The sequence below is a fragment of the Lissotriton vulgaris genome, chromosome 4_1 (genome assembly GCF_964263255.1).
Source record: "Lissotriton vulgaris chromosome 4_1, aLisVul1.2, whole genome shotgun sequence".
NCBI classification, from domain to species: Eukaryota; Metazoa; Chordata; class Amphibia; order Caudata; family Salamandridae; genus Lissotriton; species Lissotriton vulgaris.
This window is the reverse complement of record NC_141691.1, coordinates 1458230020-1458243275: the sequence shown is the minus strand read 5'-3', so window position 1 is coordinate 1458243275 and position 13256 is coordinate 1458230020. Positions and strand designations below refer to the sequence as shown.

The 13256-nt window shown below is 44.5% G+C and overlaps 1 protein-coding gene across 3 annotated transcripts in view; it reads left to right on the top strand.

Annotated features, from left to right (window-relative positions):
* Window positions 1-13256, top strand: part of TRAPPC8 (trafficking protein particle complex subunit 8) — a 1294567-nt gene that overhangs the window by 1010479 nt on the left and 270832 nt on the right. The gene's annotated exons all lie outside the window — the stretch shown is intronic.

The window sequence follows — 13256 nt, the reverse complement described above, 5'->3', positions numbered from 1 at the left end:
GCGGGCGGTTCCCTTGCTGCCCTCGGAGTACCCAGGCCGGCGTCCAATAACGACCTGCATGATCAAACAACGTGGTAGGGAGTTCATGTCCAAACATTTCACGGCCTGATGACATTATTTGCCCCCGGCAGCTCCGGACAAGTCCTGCGTCGGTGATGCACTCGCGCTTCTCCCAGCTGAAGTCTGTGAGCCAGGCCGGCTATCGTTCCGTTGTCTGTTGCGCTGTCTACCAGAGGTGCGTTCCACTGTGCGCCATCCTTCAAGCCAGTCTCTTGCTGTCTCGGGGGAGTCAAAAAACCAAACTTTCTTGTCGGCGACCACCCGGAGCCGGGCCGGGAACAACATAGAATATGGCAATTCCTGTTCGCTCAGTGTCTTTTTCACCTCCAGAAAAGTTCTCCTCCGTCTCGTCACCTCCGCTGTATAGTCCGGAAAAAAGGATATCCGCGAGTTTGGGATTTGAATGGCTGGAGCCACTCTGGCCGCCTGGAGGATGGTGTCGCGATCTCTAAAGTTAAACAGTCTCGCTAGGATCGGACGCGGCGGGGCCCCTGGCTTAGGCGTTCCCCCAGGCACCCTATGGGCCTGTTCTACGGTGAAGAAGTTAGAGAGACCCTTGGGGGCTAGTTGGTTTTTTATCAAATCTTCCACATACAAGTCCATGGCTCCTGTGGTTTCAGATTCCGGGACCCCCAAAATGCGAACGTTGTTCCGTCGGGAGCGACCTTCATGATCGTCCAGCTTGTCTTTAAGCAGTTTATTGTCGGCCTGCAGCTTCTCCATTGCGACCTGTAGATCTGAGACATCCTCCACCAATGATTTAGCTACCACCTCCACCTGCTTCACTCTTTCACTCATCTTCTGGAGGTCCGCTCGTATCAGAGTCACTTCTGTTGCGGTCGCTCCCACCGTTGCCTGTACCTGAGCCAGGGCATGCAAGACGTCTTCCAGGGTAGCCTTCTTTGCCCCGTCTCCTTCCGCGCCTTTACCCATAGATTTGCGCTGGGAGAGTGATTGTTTATCATAAGCAAATTTATCGAGCTTAACCTGAGTGGTGGTGTTTCTGAGTCCTTTTCCCGCCATAGTGACACGCTGGCGCGTACAGTCAGTCACGGCGTGTCGCTGATGGATCGGTCACTGCGGATGGTCTGTTAAGCTGCCCTTGAGTCGGCGGTGTCCAGTCTTCTTAGTTGGTAGACGCACTAGCCATTCAGGATTGAGATCCAGGAATGACGTCTAGACCCATCGGCGAGAGAAGTCGTACCAACAATGGCGGACAAGATGTAAGATGGCGGCGACTACGCACTTTCTTTCCAACTCCAGTAACACTTATCGCCGTCGTCGTCCACTGTAGTGCCTCGACGAATGAGCAGGAACGCAACCCCTTATTCGATCTAAAAGGATCTGCAAGCGTCAAGCTCCGTTGCCGTGGGTTTGCGCTCGCCGCAGGCACTTCCGCTTGACAGCGCCGACAATGCTCCACCTCCGTCCGGGCAGGTCCCAACCCAGCCACCGCGGCTGCACTCGTGCCACCAGGCCGCACTCTGAAGTAGCTGTTTCCTCCCGTTCCCGGGGTGTTAACGCTCCCAAACTTCTCCTCCAAATGCCATTCGGTCACCGGACCCGGGGCACCCCTTGAGCGGATAGGCATGCAGATTGATACGGGAAGCCGCCTCGCTCAGGAGCCTCTCTAGTTTGCTGCCGCCATCATCGGCTGCTAGCCACGCCCTCCAGTTGAGGCCATTTGACTTGCCTCCTGAAGTCTGTAATGTTAGCCAGGCGTCCCGCCACAAAATTGGTATACGCCTGCAGGTGGAACAAATTTGTGGCATTGTGCACAGCAAAGACTGTGGATCCCCTTTCTGCCCCTCTTTCAGAGGTTCTCCTCTTTCTTCTTTCTCTTGCCCAGCAGGGCTCTGCTCTGGGCACTCTGAAGGGCTACCTCTCGGCCATTTCTGCCTTCTTAAGGCTACCTGATCAGCCCTCTTTGTTCAAGTCCCCAGTTGTAAATAGGTTTTTGAAGGACATCGCCCATATGTTTCCTCCAGTTCCTTTTGTGATGCCTCAGTGGGACTTGAACCTTGTTCTAACTTATCTGATGAGCGCTCCTTTTGAGCCACTTCATAACTGTCCTCTTCGCCTTCTTACTCTGAAGACCCCCTTCCTGGTTGCCATCACCTCTGCCAGGAGAGTGAGTGAGCTCCAGCCCGGACGCGACCCTCTTTCCTGCCCAAGGTAGTCACAGCCTTCCACATCGGGTAGTCCATCACTTTGCCCACCTTCTTTCCGCCACTGCATCCTTCGAAAGAGGAAGAGAGGCTCCACCGTCTGGACCCAAAACGTGCGCTCTCATTCTATCATTCTCTCATTCTATCTGGATCGCACAAGCCAGTTCCGGGTGGATGACCAACTCTTTGTTGGTTACGTGGGCGCTTAGAAGGGACGGGCGGTGCACAAACAAACCATTTCTCGATGGGTCGTCTTTTCCATCAAGTCTTGTTACTCTTTGACTCGAAAGGAGCCTCCTGTGGGGCTTCGTGCCCATTCCACGCGGGCCACGGTGGATACTACTGCCCTGGGCCGTGGAGTCTCCTTGCAGGACATCTGTCAGGCAGCTACGTGGGCCTCGCTGCACATGTTCGCAAGACACTACTGCCTGGACAGCCAAGTCCAGAGAGATAGCTTCTTCGGCCGTTCCGTTCTACAGATATTTCTGGTGTTATCATTCGTTCGCAGACCCACCACCGGGGTTGGTATTGCTGGGGTATCTATTCTAAGGTAGGGAATCTAATACTAACCTGTTTCTTTCAGATGCACAAGTTACTTACCTTCGGTAACGATATATCTGTAAGAAACAGTAGTTAGTATTAGATTCCTTACCGCCCTACCCATCCGCCCCGTTCTGCGAACCGATATCTAGGGTTAAGGTCATCCCTTTCAGGGCCCTAGTTTCATGGCACTAGTGTTGGTTTTTATCATGGCTCTGCGTTTTCTGGCGCGGAAAAGCTGTGTATAAGAACTGACCGCACGCGAGGGCGCGTCTAAGTACTCCGGCGACGTCATCCCGGCGCCAATGACGCCGACGACTGACGCGGAGCCGCAGACGACGCCTACCGACATGCAAGGGTACTGCTACGCAAAAGTTTCCCGATCCAGTTTGACGCCTGGGGGTATTATAAGGAAGGAATCTAATACTAACTACTGTTTCTTACAGATATATCGTTACCGAAGGTAAGTAACTTGTGCATTAAGGAGGCACTAAAAACAGGCACAAAACAAAGCTAAGAGAGAGTTGGATGAAAGGAGATGGGAAGAACTTGGGGAGGCCATCTTGCACCCAGACAGAAAGATGTTTTGGTCACTTTTGTCTAAGGGCAATTTTGAAAGATCTCCCTCCTCCTTTGGCCAACAACATCTTTGATCTGGTGTGGCAAAACCACTTCAGTACTCTGCATTCCATCACCTGTACCCAAGACAGAGCTCCAATGCTACTCGACATAGGTCAGCCAGAATGTAGCCTCTCGTTTACCAGAGAGGAAATTTTGACCTCCTTAGATGCAATTTTACCAGCAAAAGCCTGGGCCCGGACGGTATCCCTGGTGACTTCTTTTGCACAGATAGGGGAAACTGGGCAATTTACCTCACGATACTGTCCAATGACATCGCTGGTGGGGGAATGATTCCAGAGTCATGGAAAGGGGCCGCAGTAATCCCCATTTTTAAGAACGGCGGCAGGTCGAAGCCCTCAATCTACTGCCCGATCAGCTTGATCGATTGTGCCCAAAACGTCTTCTGCCGCTCTCTCCTAGTTAAGATCCAGGATTGGATGGATGAGAATCACATCCTCTCTCCACGCCGGCTTTCGACGAAAGACCGGCACTACAGATCAAGTTTTTCATCTTGGCATGCTACATTGGAAGATGGTTTTGTTTGGCAAGGGTAGTCTATATCTAGCTTTTATATAAAACATCCTTCAACCTTGTTCCCAGGGATCTATTGTGGCGGGTGCTCAGGGACATGGAAATGCCCTCAGAAATTCTGCAACTCCTAATTAATTTGCATGAAGATAATGTTGCCTATGTAAGATGGGGTAACCAGGGTCAAGTTTCCGAACCCATCAAGATACAGCAGTGGATCCACCAGGCTGTGTCTTATCCCCAACCCTCTTCTCTTTGTATATCAATCAAGTAGCTGAGCTTCTATTCTCAATTTCAGCTGATGCCCCTCGTTGGCGAACCACCACATTTCCACCCTATTATTTGCATACAATACCCTTCTCGTTTCTGAAACTCCCATGGGCTGGCAAAAATTACTGAACCAATTCCAGGCTTTTTGTGATGGGAGGGGCTTGAAAATGAACACCTCCAAAACCAAGTTAATGCTGTTGAATCCCCACAAATTCTTCAAGGGAAATCTGTTCCTGTACAATGCTGCGCTTGAGAGAGTTCACTCCATTGACTACCTTGGAATCAAGCTGTCCGATGGAATGGCCTGGAAGCTCCGTCTTAAGAAGGTCTTTCTCAACTTTTCCCTGGTAACTGGGGCTCTGAGGCAGAAGCATTGTCTCTCACACACCAAGCCAGTAGCACCCTTCTCTTTAACTATATAGCTGCAAGGCCATAAGCAGTGCCCTATATGGGGCTGAGTTGTGGGGCATGGTAAATGCAAGCGACCTTTTAGCAGTGGAGGACAAGTTTCTTCGAAATGTGGTATTCCTCCTAGAAAGCACCCCTCTCCTTCCAATTAAACTTGATTAGGTCATTAAGCCTATCAAAGATCTTTCAAGGCTTTGCCCACTGTTGTTTTGGCACAGAATGGTCACCCCTCCCTATCTAGCACCTTATGCTGCAGCTTTCAGTGAGGTTTGCTCTCTGGATAACACAAAAAAGATTAGCTGGATCAAACACTTAAATTGCCTTCGGTCCAACATTGGTTTCCCAAAGCACGACACTGGCTGCCCACCAACCTACACTAGATGCCAGGTTAAATTATTATATTGGGCATGGGTTGAGCAGAACACATTTTCTAAAATCAAACAGTGCAGTCTAACAGAAGCTTTTAGAGACTCGAAAATCAGCTGTCTTATAGAAAGCTATTTTGATATCATCAAGGTCCCAGCCGATAGGAAACTTTATATCCAATTCAGGCACGGTAGCCTACCAATTAATGCTTTCACAAATTCTTGGTTGATTAATAAATCTCAACCCAAGTGTTATGCTTAGATTATAAAATCAGGGTCTGTCTCACACAAGATTACTTGAATGCATTTGCACTTTAATCATGGGTTTTTATTCTGTTACGAATTGCTGGAGGCATCATAATCATGAATTATTTGACAATTGTTTCATTTACACCCTTTCGTATGTTCTTCTTACCATGTCAATTCCAGCCATTCCTAATTGTAACTTGTTTTAATATTCACTTGAATGTTGTTTTGCATGCCAGAATGTACTAAAGACGACTTGTATGGCTGTAACTTTTATGGGTTTTTTAACCGAAATAGAGAGTTTGATTTATTGATATTTTACTGGAGGCGTGGACTAGACCTGATGCTTGTGCTTCTGTGGACCATGCTATTGCCCACAAGCACCGCCCTACCCCGGATGATCCTGTTTGCCTTCTTCCTCAACCAACACACCACGGTTTTGTGGTTCAGGCCGCCACAGCTTCCCACAATGTGGACATTCTTCCTCATACTCCGATTGACAAAGATTCCCGAAAGCAAGACTCTTGTGGAAATCGTATGTTCTCTTCCACCAGTGCGTCATTAATTTTCCATTAGCACAACTTGCGTCCTTGGACGTTTTTCTCATGCCTTATGGGATTTGTTGCAACAGCTATTGCCATTGTTTCTGAGGCTAATAGGAACTAACTGAGTCAATTGATTTCGGATGGACAACAGGTGGCTAGTTAAATGAATAGGTGTGGAATGGACACCACTGATTCGATTGGTCGAGCCATGGCGTCTTCTGTGGCACTACTCTGGCGAGCTTGACTTTGCTGTACTGGATTTTCAGAGGCAGTTCAGTCAAATTTAAATGACATGCCGTTTGATGGCATTCATTTGTTTGGTGCCCATGCAGATGCTGCTTTGCGTAGGTTTAGGGACAGTCAGGGGTCTCAGACCCTTAGCCCTGTTCCCTTTTTTCAACGTTTGTTGTTTAGGGGAGATGATCCAGTACAGAAGGCTCCTCTTGTTTTGCAATTTGGCTCAAAACTGCATTATGATATGCTTTTTGCTGTATAACGTCACCGGATATGGTCTTCTCGCCCTTGCAGGTCTTACTTTTAAGGGTATGTTTGCTGTCAGTGACAGGTTGTTCTTCTTTAAGACCCTACAAGATTTTTTTCGTACTCATAGGTATGTTTTTCAGTTATCTCTGCTGAGGAGATCCTCACTCAAGAGATTTGGTTCTATGGTTTCTTTCTCATGTGAAATTGATTACCTGTGTTACCTGCTTGTAGAAGAATTTGCAGTAGGCGTATTGCCTTTTCTCATCACTAGTTATGGTTCTCTGTTGGTGCAGAACCTGACCTTTTATTTCATTGGAACTTCAGTTTCTTGGATCATGGTTTTTCTTTCAGTAACTTCTTGCCTCATTTCAGCAAGTTGTATACATTGGATGTGATTGCACACCGTTTTTAGTTCTCTCCCTTTGTAGAGTTGTTTCCTCTGCTTGTTTCGAGTGTGTATTCTTCAATTGTTGCAGATTGCAACGTATTTATACTTGATGCCTTCCATTTGTAAGGCATCAAGGTATTCTTATTCCTGCAGGTTTGCAATGCTCCTCCTGTAGTGTGTATCCATATATGTGGATTTTTGGTGTCTCTTACACCTACATTGTTTGTGTTTTATTTTGGTGGTTTTCTTTTAAAAGAAACATATTTTCTAGTGTTCTTCCTTTGGGAACACATGACACTTATCACTCTAAATCTTAAAATGTTAGGTTGCTAAGTGCTGCAGTTTTTTTCCCTTCCTTCTTTGGGTGATCCTCATCTGATTCCCTGATGGGATAAAGCCATGTAGTCACAAGAGTTGAGAACTCTTTTAGGTCTTTCCCTTCAGTGTTCTGTTTGTTTTAGGAGTGTGTATTTCTATTATGTACAGGCAGGCTTTCTGGTTGTATATTTTGGATATAAATCTGCTCTTAGTAAGGGTGCAGATTATGTAGCAATATTTTTGCCTGTCTAAGGTTAGGAGACCGTGAGTGTCTTCTTTACTGGTCCTTTTATGAATGTTGTACGTATATTGATGTACACATTCATTGGGCAATAAATGTGCAGATTTGCATAGGTGTTTTGTATACACCTAGATACACAAAGTTATAGCAGATGTATATCTGTATAATCATTGCTTTTCTGTTGGGTTACGGTTGGTGTTGGATTTTAAATACGTCTTTTCTAGTTTGCAGCGTATTTGTATATGCTGTTGTTCTTCCTATCCACCTCTGTGGGGTTACATGCTAAGTGAGCCTTGCAGTTCACTCTGGTCATTCTTTTTATTCAAGGATAGGTCTTGACTTTAGCAGTCCTTTTCTCATTTTTTGTCTGTTAGACATTTCCATGGATAGTTCTTTATCCATTTTCCACTATAAACTTGTTCAGAAATCCCTTGTCTGGGGGTCTCTCAGACTCTTGACCCTTATTCTCTGTTCATGACTGTTACATAGGACCACATAAGATTATCCATCTTCAGTTGTGATTAAGAGGGTAGTTTAATTATGCCACATTTTTGTGGCAGACACCATTGTTTAAAAAAGAATGACTATTGGGTCGTCCACTCTTTTCATCCTGTTCTTGTTGTTTCCTCTTGATAAGCGGTCCGTAATGAGTCCCTAGTTCTCCCTGTTTTGCTATCAAGAACCTTACATTGGATTGGCGTTTGTTTAACCTTCGGCCTTTCTAATCCATGGTATCAATTCATCCTTGGGGTCATGTACATGTTGGTTCTACTGATGGTTGTGTTTGGATGAAGTTTATTCTCTTTCTCTGGAGTCCCATTGTGCTGTGCCTACAGGAGGTTTCACTTGACTTAGATGTGGTCCTTGCCACGGTTCACATAAATAGTCTATCTTTCATGTGTCTGGTCTTTTTTTAGTTTAGACCTACTGGTCCTCTGAGACCCTTGGTAGGACTGGTTTTTGGGCCCACCCCCAGGTGGGTTATAGCTATGGTATTTAATTAAAAGTTAAGGAATCTGTGGCTAGTCTAAATGTCTCTATCAGATGGAAAAGTTACTTACCATCGGTGACATTGTATCTGGTAGAGACATAGTCTAGCCGCAGATTCCTTAACACCGTACTCCCTGCTCTGCGAATGACCTATGATGTAGGGGTTATTCTCCTTTTCAGTACTGGTTTTATACTCCAGTGATCAATGTGTCATGTAGTGGTGCGACTCAACAAACCATGTAGTCTTTCCTCATACGTATTGTTCTGGAATTGCCATACCGTTCATTCCATTTGTGAGTGACTGATAGAGTGAGAGGTGTTTTCTTTTGCGAGCCTGGTGTACCAGGGCGCACGGTTTCACGTAGCTTGTGCTTCATTAATTCATTTAGTGTTTTACAAAAGTCCCTTGCTGGGGTTGACTTACGATATATTGCTACTTTCAAATTAATGTTTAAAAGATTTTAGTCTTTTTGGCACACTGTTTCCACAGCTAGTTTCTTTAGTGGCTCTGCATTCTGGCGTGGCAGGTTTCACAGAAGAAACAGATATTTGCGCACAGAGGGGGCTTATATGGCTCCTCTGATATCATCAGGGAGCCGTACGACGCCATCCCCTGGAGCGCAGAGGTACTGTTGAAAAATTTCTGGATCCAGTCTGACGCTTGTGAAAAATTCAAAAGTTATGAAATCTGAGGCTAGACTAAGTCTCTAAAAGATATATCATTACCGAAGGCAAGTAACTTTTCTGCCAAAACCAAAATACGAAAACCATGAATAAATATTGTGAAAAGAATTACACTGAAAATCTTAAATAATTTTAATATTTTCACAATGCACGCATATTCAAGTTTGTTGTTCATCCCGTGGGGATCATAGTGTCAAATTTTTTGATCCAGTATAATTCGGGTATTTCTAATAAACTGTTGCACTGGTTATTTCACTGACACTAGCACAGTCAATCTCAGACCACCTTTAACCACACGTGCATGTCGGTAAATGCAGGTATTTCAAAGGCATGGTTACACAATGGTTTGACGTATGTACTTTGGCAATGAGATGTTTCTCATACTAGCATAGCACTGCAGGTGTTATTTATCAGTGAGTGCACAACACAATGACTGTATTTTTATTTTACTTACAATATATATATATTGAGTATGTGACATCTGAAGTGGTGGTTACACCTTGAAGGCATAATGCACCAGTACTTCTTAAAGGAATGAGGCCATTTAATGGTCAAACGCGTAACCACCATATTCTTAATTCCTCACCGTCTACGGAGCTCACAGTCTACCGAGCTCACCGTCTACCGAGCTCACCGTCTACCGAGCTCACCGTCTACCGAGCCTACCGTCTGACGAGCCTACCGTCGACGAGCCTACCGTCGACGAGCCTACCGTTGACGAGGCCACCGGCGACGGGCCTACTGTCGACGGGGCCAACTGTCGAAGAAATTTACCATCGACAAAAATTCCCAGTGGTCTACGAGCCTGTAGACTACAAGAGGGCACTGTCATCATAGTCGTCGACGCATGCCTGGAGGCGTTGTCGTTGCAGAGCAACAGTGACGGCAGAGAATGTCGTCAGAGGGTACATAGACCGTATCGTCGACAAGCTGGCACATTTTCACGTAGAAAAATGCACAGAGTGAGTCTAGATGCCTGAGAGTAAATCTCGTGGCCGTAGATGTGGGAGGCAGACTCAAAGGAGGCCAGAGACCCCTGAATTGTGATGTTACTGCAGCAGGTGAAGTAGAGGAGAAGCATCACTTAAAATCTTAATGTGCAGGACAAACAAAAAAATCTTCCCACATCAGAAGGGGGGTACAGTCTAAGCACAAGAACAACCCCTTCTCCCCTTACCATGTCAGAGACCAGCAAAGAGTTGTCCATATACTCTTATGAGGGTTCACAGGAAAAGGTCTCAGCTTCCCACAAGTGACACAAGGTCTGAAGGAAGACTTCATGTAAGAAGACATTACAAAACTGTGATATTAAGAAGAAAAAAATTAAGAAAATTGAAGAAAACTGAGCAGTGCTCAGGGAGACTCCCTTCACACGACGTGCGGAAGAAAATCTGAGGTGCTGAGCTCTGAGGAGAAGGTTCTAGAGGGTTGCTGGCGCCTGATTGGCTGTGGTTTGGACCAACATAATGACAATGATAGACGGCAAATGGTTTTTTCCTTTTCCATACATTCCTATGTAGAAATATGTGTAGGCTTGTTATGCCTTTTTTCTATTACATATTTCAGGTTTTATGTTGTTACATATATATACATATATATATATATATATATATATATATATATATATATATATATATATATATATATATATATATATTATATTATTGCTATTTTATTTACCGTGGGACTCCCACTCCGACGACGGGGGATATTCATGCATGTGAATCTACGAAAGACACTCTAATACTGGAGAAAGAACATTTTCCCATTGAGCAAGGAACAAAATAAAGGAGGGCTTCTACCTGTGAATAAAGTTATAAATAAATTGATGATAGCAGGTTCAAAGAAGCGCCTGGTTAAAAAGGAAGCCTTTGTATTAAATGTGCTTTCGGAATTGTAGTTTGGTAAAGTGTTTTTTTTTTTTAATCTGGGTATAGAAAGGAATAGCTTTAATCACGCTGAAGTCTGGCAATATTAAATCTGACATTAAGTCAGCCATTATACCCTGTTTAAGATATGCATTGGTGTAATATACTTTAGAAAAAGTATTATGTACAGTTATATGCAAAATATATTGAGGAAGGAATCTTTTGCACTGCCGACCACCAACTATTAGAGGTTGGCATCACTAATTAATCCAGTATTTGTAAAGAGCAAACAAATACCCAAAGGCGTCAAGGCGCTGGGGGCTGTCTGGAAGATTAAGCGAGCTATTGCCCAGAGCCACATGGTGCAGGGCTGACCTGCTGCCGGCACGGGGATCGAACTGTGAGCCCCTGTGTTCTGGCGTCAGTCACCCTGGCCGCTGCCCACACCTCTTCCCTTAAGAGGATCATAGGTATTCTCCTACACATGAATCTTCATAGTAGTCGTAAACACTGAATTGTCACTCAGTAGTGCTGGATCCCGGAGCTAATTGTATAGAAAAATATATATACTTTCTTTTAGAATAACCATTTTCTTTATTTATTATTAAATGTTTGACAGCCTATAAAAGGGTAATATTGGCTTAGTTTCACCAGTTGTCTTTAAAAAAAAAAAAAAAGAATCCTAATTAATCAAAGCAGAGAAAAAGTCAATGTATACAGCATAGTGAACTGAAGAAAACTATTTCACAAAACTTTTTTTAAGGGAAGGGTGAAAGGAAATAGGAGCAATATACCCTAATAGGTTGGAGCTTAAAAAGTCTGGAAAGCTGACACTGCTCATTTAAGGAGTAGAATATCAACACTATTCCATTATACCCAGTCAGTGGCAGTTAAGAACTTTTTCCCAGCTCCTGGTGACAAGCTTCTGCTTTCATGTTACTCTGATCGCCTTTACGTGTTTCTTCTTATGCCACAGTTTTCCTTGAGTTCCTAAGAATGCCTCGACTTAGAGAGCCTGAAACTCCAAAATGTTGAGGGTAACTGTCAGACCCCTCTGCTCCATCTACCTCTTCTGAACGGCTTCCTCTTCTAAGAACAGGGCAGGATTCTCTGCCCAAACTTCCACATCCTCCATTTTGATGTCTGGACTTTGAGGGGAACCAGCTGAGTGGTCTGCCTGCCTACAAAAGTGGTAGACCTGATTTTAGCTGCTTGGCGCCCATTCACAAAGTCATCCTATTCTGGCCGCTGGGCAAAGTTTGTGGCCTGGTACAAGGACCATCAGGCTGATCAGAAAGCTTTGACTGAAGCATATGTTAAAGCAATGGTAAAGTTTACTTTTCCTCTGTTGGACCTAGCCGTCTTTGCAGGGTCACCCACAACCTTTTTGCATTCACCTCTCCTGTTTTCTGAACCCCTTTTTGTTGACTTTAGGACTCCGCACACCTAACCATTGCTAGCCTGTGCTAAAAGGCTTGTGTTCTCTCTAAATATGGTAAAATTGGCTTACACCTAATTAGTCGGTTTAATTTACTCGTGAGATCCCTAGTACAGTGGTACTGCATATTCCCAGGGCCTGTGATTTAAATATTGCTAGTGGGCCTGGCGAACGTATTGCACCACTCACGTAAAGTAGCCTTTTTAAACATGTCTCAAACCTGCCATTTCAGCCTGCGTTCACCATGCAAAATAAACCGTTTTACAGGCTTACACCTTCCTCTTTAATACATGAGTCACCACTAGGGTAGCTCCTAAAGAGCTCATAGGGCAGGATGCATTGAATTTAAAATGTTGGACATGCACTTTACTGGTCCTAGTAGCGAAAAGCTCCCAAAAACTCCACTCATTTATCACTATGGCAAGGCCTACCTCTCCCATAGGATAATTACCTTATTACATTTGTTAACTGATAACTTTTGATTAGAAGCAGGTAGGAAATACATGTATGGTATCTGAGGAATTAGAACTTAAAACCCTCTTAACTGTTAAGACGGTTTTAAAGTCACATTTCTGAAAATGACACTTTTAGAAAGTTGGTATTTCCTTGTCCTAACCATTTGGTGCCTGCAGTCTGTTTCTTGGGTAACATGACAAGGTGTTGTTGTCAGCTGGCCTTTGTTTATTCGTTCCAGGCAGTTTTAAAAAGGAAGGCGAAGGAGTTGGCAGGATGGACCAGTTTGAAAGTCTGGAAAAAAACACTTCACTTATCAATTTTTAATCCACATTCATCTCCACCTTGATGTCTTGGTGTGTGCTGTGACCACGATATCATACAAATGTCAAGCTGATAGCACCAACATGCTTCTCAGTCTCAAGAAGCACTGCATTTCATATTGCCCATAGGTTACATCTTTTAAAAAGCATTTCTGACAAACTTGCCTCACTTTTACATTCTTCTTCAGCTAATCAGCTAATTATTTTTATTGGCTAATTTGAAAACATTCATATATTCAAATGTTCGAATGTGTTAATCAGAATATTCTTTTAACGTTCATGATTGCTGTAGTTGCATCCGTCTTGGAAACATATAAAA